The 5,383-nt window shown below is 33.8% G+C and overlaps 1 pseudogene; it reads left to right on the top strand.

The window, feature by feature from the left end:
• The first annotated feature begins 3,675 nt into the window (after nt 1-3,675).
• Nucleotides 3,676-5,085, top strand: LOC121229545 (tRNA 2'-phosphotransferase 1-like; annotated as a pseudogene).
• The last annotated feature ends 298 nt before the right edge of the window (nt 5,086-5,383 follow it).

Below are 5,383 nucleotides of genomic sequence, written 5' to 3'. Positions count from 1 at the left end.
ACCGCTTTGGCTCTAGGTTTAAACGTTCCATAATGACCTAAACACGTTGACTCGACAAATGGTTGACGCATCTGCTAGTGGAACCATCAATAATAAAACACCTGAAGATGCTTATAAGTTCATAGAGGAGATGTCATTGAATAACTATTAGTGGCAAGTCATGAGGACAAAGCCAACGAAAACAACCGGTGTTTATAACATCGATTCGGTCACCATGCTCTCTAATTAGGTAGAACTGTAACACCCCTTACTCGTGTTCTAAGCCGGAGCAGGGTACGAGACATTACCGGAACATAATACATGCAAACGTACGAAATCATGACATAGAATTTTTTTTTAACATGCATTTTCATGTCCTATAATCTGAACGATATTAGTTAACATCAACGAGCATATACAAAATGAACTATTAAATTTTGAAGACCAACATTTTAGGCCAATTTAATTATGACATATAACAAAAATAACCAAGTCATCCATACATGCCATAACTCCAAAATAATGTTTACAAAATACCAAAAAGTATTGATAGTGCGAATGGATCTCCGACGATCTTGTGAATCCCGAGCTGGCCTAGTGACACTATAAGACAATAGAAAGAAAAGAGAGTGAGCATAAATCTTAGTAAGTAAGTACGTAAGTGATATACAATTTATCAACATATTTCTCAAAATAAAACAATCATAATAGTACATAATCTCATGTTCAGGACAAGCTATTTTCTTGAGTCACTGTCACTAAATCATTTATATCTGGAGTTACAGAACTCCAAATTTAAATCCGTTAATTTTTATGAAAACTAAACTCATATAATTTATTACCATAAAAATTTCAAAATTTTTGGTTCAGCCAATTAGTACAGTTTGTTCATTAAAGTTTCTTCTGTTTCACTGTCTAACAGTTTCGACCTCTTCTTACTAAAAATTAAATATCTCATAGTACAGAACTCGGATAATGTTCCTGTTTGTTTCTATTAAAAGTAGACTAATAAAATATTCTATGAATTTAAATTATAACCCATAATTAGTTTTCTAAAATTTTTAACAATTTTTCCAAGTCAGAACAGGGGATCTCGAATTCATTCTGACACCATCTCACAAAAATTAGAATATCACATAATATAGAACTCTTTTGCTCCCTCTGATTCTTTTATATGAAAATAGACTCATTAAGATTTAATTCCATAATTTATTTGAAATTTAATTCAACTTAGGGCCCCTTTGGATGCAAACGCACAACAGTCCGTTGAATGTTTTCCCCTCTATTATCAATCTCACTGCACTGGACTAGACTCTGGACAGCCTTTGGATGTGTTGGCTTCCAGTACAGTGAGGGATTTCTACTGCACTGGACAGCCTTAACCTGACTGGTGCTAAAAGCTTCAGTAAAAATTTAGCAATTTCAGTTACTTTTTCTTTTCCTCTTCTACCCATCTATTCTTCAGTTGCATTCTTCAGGTTTTTCTGATGTTTGGTTACGCTTCTTCTCCTCTTTCCCATTCCCTTTCCCCTTCCCCTTGGGTTGCAAATCAGTTTGGTCAATGACCTCTTCCGATTCCTCCTTCATCCAGGTAAGGCTCTTTCTCCTTCTTCCGTTCTTCATTCCTTTTTCAGATCATTGAAATCAAGGAGAAATCCAAAGACCTACATGCTCTAATCAGAAATTCCATTAAAAACTAATAGCTTTTATTTATCGATTTTTAAATGTGCATGCATATAATTATTTGAAGAAACAAATAGTTCGTTGTGGAAATTCTTATATGAGAGTTTTTTTTCTTCTACTGAATTTCTGGGTTTTGTTGGAATCCTTGAAAAATATATATTTCCTTGTCAGATCGTGATGATATTGACTAGATTGGTTGTCTTTGGATTACATTAATGACCTTTCGATTGGAAAAAGAAGTGTTGGGTCGATCTTGCTTTTGACCAATGATGAGGGTTTAGTGAATATCAGAATTATGGAATCAATTTATGTTTTCTTTCCGATAATTTTAATTGTTTGCAATGATAATTGTTCAAGTGGAAAACTTTTACTGTGAATATCAGACAAATTGTATTTTGAAACATTACAGGATTGGCTTACTCTGTTTGGTGCAATTACAGCTTGGATCAAAATACAATGTGCAAATTCAGCTCTCATTAGGGCAAGCTTGAAGACAGAAAATAGAACATATAATTGTATAGGGACTGTTTTGGCTAAGAATGGTTGCTGGTCATTTCTCAAAGGTGGATTTGTTCTTGATTCACCTTCAAATTTAGCTTTACTACTATTCCAAGTGAACCTGTTTTCAAATCAATATAAATTTAGGCTTTTATATGTGAAAAAGATTGAGCATTAGATTATTAATGCTGTCACTGATTTTTTCTTCTAAGAACCCTTTTTTTTCTAATGTCCTGGATATGCAGAACTCAGATGATAGAGACATTGATATAACAATTGATAGTTCCTCGTTACAGCCATTTACAGATCAAGAATGGAGGTTTAACTAGCAATTCATGATTAACATTGTAATTACTGTTGACACACTTTGTGAAATGATATTTCAACAATGGTAATGTTCAATATCTTAACAAAATTACTTACCGTCTATTTTTTCCCCCAGCAAAGGAAGCGTGCTGTAACAATACATGTCTCAGATCAACAAGGTAATAGGTTGCAAGGAGCAGTAATAACTATAAACCAAGTCTCAAAGGATTTTCCATTTGGTTCTGCAATAGCACACACCATTCTTGGGAATTTGCCCTATCAGGTATGTGTTCATATTCATTTCTTAATACTTGTCGGACAATGCTAGCTAATTGATCTTGTTTTCTTTTTGTCTTCCAGAACTGGTTTGTTGAATGATTCAATGCAGCAGTGTTTGAAAATGAACTGAAATGGTATGCAACAGAACCAGATCAAGGGAAGACCAACTACACCTTAGCTGACCAAATGCTGGAGTTTGTTAGAGCCCACCAAATAATAGCCAGAGGCCACAACATATTTTGGGAAGACCCCAAGTACACGCCTGCATGAGTGAAATTACTTTTGTCTTCTACTAGATTAAAATGTTTTAGGCAGTTGAAACTAGCAACTGATGCAATTTCTTTCTTTGAGCATCTAATACATTAATAAGTAGTGTCGTGAAATTCTTATGAAAAACTTTTAGTTTTTGTAAAAGACAATGTTAATGAAACCCTTGCCGAGGAAATGAATAGAAATCTTTTCTAAAATGTAAATAATGGGAAGGAAATGAGGTGAAGCACATAAATCTCTTCAAGTAGCAAATATATTGTGCAGTTGTTTTGCTGAAGAATATGTGGACTTACTGTTGTATCAATTGACTGAATTCATAGTTGGTATCAACTTAATATTATGTTCGGTAATGATTTTCCAGTGTATCCATCGCCTAGTGAGCAGTCAGCAGCTGACGATGCTCAAAAGCAAAAGCTGGATGATGCCGACAAAAAAATTACTATTTTCTTATTCCATAATTCTATTCCTTTTAGTGCTACTAAATCCATGTATTTGCATGTTGAATTTTATATAAGCAAATTAAGTGATCAGTTTACTAATGCAGGGAAGAAGCAGATGAGTTGTGCCGAACTCGGGAGGAGAAAGATGACAGTTCATGCACTGCCTCAGAAATATTTTTTGAGCTGTTGATGTATAAACATTTTCCTTAATACTATTTGTTGTTTACTTATAAGTGATCTTTGAGCTGTTACCAGTAGTAATTTAGATTCTTGGTCTCCAAAATGTTGGTGTATAAACAATCATGAGAAGGAAAATGTTCGTTTTGCAGCCAACAGAAATTTCATGGTTTTTATGTTTATTGATTGTAGGCTGTCAGAAAAGATAATAAACAACAGTTTAGCCTTCTTGAGGAAAATGGGGAGCTTCTGATACGTGCAAACCAAGGCCACACCGTCATGGTGATGAATCTTTCTTAAAAATTTATTAATTTCTTCATGCTTTATCTAAATTGTCACCTTAGATTATTTTTAGCTGTTGTTTTGAGCATCTTTATTTATGTCTATGCACTTCTAAGGAAGATATTGTATGTCACGTTGGCAGACAGTTGAGTCCGAAAGATTATTAAAACAAATCCTTTCAGCTGATGAAGTGCAATGTAAGAACATTATGTCTCTTAGATTTATGGACTTTCTTTATGCCTTTTATTTTGCATAATCCTCTTGATTTTCCCTGAGATGATTGTTTGCGTACATGGAACCTATAAAAGGAATTTGGAATCAATTTTGGAGTCGGGTTTGAAGCGCATGAAAAGATTGCATGTTCACTTTTCAAGTGGCTTACCGACTGACGGTGAAGTGATAAGTGGTGAGATATCATGAAATTTCTCTTTACTGTTCCTCTGAACTTTGACATACGAACTCCTTCATTTTACTCTCTATTTTTAATATGCCAGCACGATATACGTGACAAACTGCTTAGGGGTGTTATTATGCTTGTTATGGAAGGGGATTACTAAGATGCCGATATATAACGTGAATTTTAAGCAATAATGGGAAATGACAAGCACTAATCGGCATAAATTGAGTTTTAGTGAATCTAAATGCTGTACAGGGCTTATGATGATTTGTTCTTTTACCCTCTTCAGGTATGAGATGAGATGTTAAACGTTTTGATCTATCTTGATGTTAGAAAAGCTTTGGAAGGTAAGCATGCTTGCAGTTATTGCTTCGGTTCATAGAATCATGAAAGAAGCAAGTCATCTTTCTCACTTTTCTTTAGAGTCGTGGCCGAACATATATTGATTTGTTCTTGCCAAACTACGGTTCTTAAGTTGTCTTCGCTTGTTTTCTTGATGACTGCAGAAGGCATGAAGCTTTACATTTCAGACAACAAAGTGATATTGACTGAGGGTTTTGATGGGGTGGTACCTGTCAAGTGCTTTGAGAAAATAGAATCATGGCCAGACAGAAAACCTATACCTTTCTCAAATGTTTAAAATTGAATGATGAAATGATCAGCTTTTTTTTTTTACTTTCTTTTAAACCTGTGTGATGACAAATTTGTATTTATAAAAGATGACCACCATTCATATTTGTCCAAGTCGATTACAATAAGAGTACATTTTATCTATATAAATTGTTAATCCAAGTCTGTTCAATCTTTAGACAAAATGAACCTTGCTAAACAAGTTATGCGTGCAATTTAGTTGGAGAGGTTTTTTGTTAGCTCATGTAAGACTTTTGTTGGTTAAACTATTAGAAATTCAAGAGCAAATTGGGTCCTCTAATATAAAAATAAGCAATTTAGTCCTTATATGCTTCGTTTTGAAGCAAACAAGTAACTTTTGAATAGTTTTAATATTTTTCTTATCTAAATGCTCGTGGAAAAAATTCAAAATAAATATGTCTAAAAGTTTAATCATAAAAAA

The sequence above is a fragment of the Gossypium hirsutum genome, chromosome A05 (genome assembly GCF_007990345.1).
Source record: "Gossypium hirsutum isolate 1008001.06 chromosome A05, Gossypium_hirsutum_v2.1, whole genome shotgun sequence".
Taxonomy (NCBI): Eukaryota; Viridiplantae; Streptophyta; class Magnoliopsida; order Malvales; family Malvaceae; genus Gossypium; species Gossypium hirsutum.
Note: the sequence above shows the minus strand (reverse complement) of the source record. Positions and strands in the feature narration are given on the sequence as shown.